The sequence below is a fragment of the Alligator sinensis genome, unplaced genomic scaffold, assembly GCF_000455745.1.
Source record: "Alligator sinensis unplaced genomic scaffold, ASM45574v1 scaffold1218_1, whole genome shotgun sequence".
Taxonomy (NCBI): domain Eukaryota; kingdom Metazoa; phylum Chordata; order Crocodylia; family Alligatoridae; genus Alligator; species Alligator sinensis.
This window is the reverse complement of record NW_005842619.1, coordinates 614260-615844: the sequence shown is the minus strand read 5'-3', so window position 1 is coordinate 615844 and position 1585 is coordinate 614260.

Here is a 1585-nt window from a genome sequence, read left to right as displayed (position 1 = left end):
ACCCCCTGCTGTGCCCCCGGCTCCTCCTGAGCCCCCGGGCAGCAGCGCTCTGCAGCCCGGTGCTGCTCGCGCGCACAGCACCCTGCTCCTTGGGAGCCTGCAGCCCCCTGCTCCCAGCAGGACCCGCCCCAGCTACTTCATCCCAGAGCAAGCTGTCCCCACCCCGTCTAAACACCTCCAGGGACGGGGAGTCACCCCCTCTCTGGGGGCTTGACTACCCTCCCGCTGAGAAACTGGTTCCTCATCTCCAAGCTCAGCTTCCCCTGCTGCAGCTGGAGCCCATTGCCCCTGTGCTGCACCGCGGAGGGCTGCATCCTTCCCCTGGGGAGTGACACCCCTGCTCCAAGCAGGACTGGCCCCAGCTACGTCGCCCCAGACAAAGCCGCGTCCACCCCTGCTTTAAACACCTCCAAGGGTGGAGATTTCCCCCCTGCCTGGGGACCTTTACAACCCTCCTGCTGAGGACGCGGTTCCTTATGTCTAAGCTCAGCTTCCCCCGTCGCCCCTTGTGCTGCCATCTGCGCCATGGAGAGCAGTCACATCATCACACAAAAATGAGGGTTGGATCCTTCTCCTTGGGAGTCGCATCCAGTCCCACCCCTGCTCCAGGCAGGGCCGGCCCCAGCTACGTCGTCCCGCACAAAGCTGCGTCTACCCGGGTGGTAAACCCCTCCAGGGATGGAGACTCACCGCCGCTCTGGGGGGCCTGTCCCGTGCTTCACCACCTCGGAGTGAGGGAGTTTTCCCTAATAGCTGACCTCAACCTCCCTTGCTGCAACGTGAGCCTGTTGCTCCTTGTCGGGTCGTGCGTCCCCACTGAGACCAGTGCAGCTCCATCCTCCTGCTATCCAATCCCCTCAGTCTTCCCTTCTGCAGTCTGAACACGCCCATTCCCCTCGGCCTGTCCTCAGCGCTCGCAGTGGTCTTGGCAACGTGGCGCGTGGGCAAGTGCCACGAGCAAGCGGCGCTGGGCCGGCGGCACCCACCCTGGGCAGGGCCTGGGCCTGCGCTGCACCGCTTGGGGGGCGCGTGGCCCCACAGGTTTGCCGCCGTCCCCCTGCCCGGGTCGGGAGCGGAGCCCAGTCACAGCAGCGCCTGGGGCTGCCACTTTGCCCGGCCAGCCTGAGAGGAGCCCCTGGGCCCTGCCTGGCAGGTCCGGCCCTCGCTGCTCGTTACATTCATGGCACGGTTGGTGAAGGAATAACTGCCGCCTTGTCCTTCTCCCAAGGGAGAGGCTGGCAATAGGGCAGCCAGGCTGTGTCTGGTTGCACGCGGGCGGGGGCAGCGCGTTTACACGGGCTACTACTTCGGAGACATACAAGCACACTTAGCTCCCCTCAGCTGCCCACCCCCAAGATGGCGGGGGCGGCTTCCTCGCACCTCAGCAATGCCCTTCACCAAGATGGCGCCTCACATTCCACTTCCCCCACACATACAGCTGCCCACTCCCAAAATGGCGGCGGCGGCTTCCTCGCTCCTCAGCAATGCCCTCCACCAAGATGGCGCCTCACATTCCACTCCCCCACACAGCTGCCCACTCCCAAGATGGCGGGGGCAGCTTCACCAAGGTGGGGAAGTTTCTGGT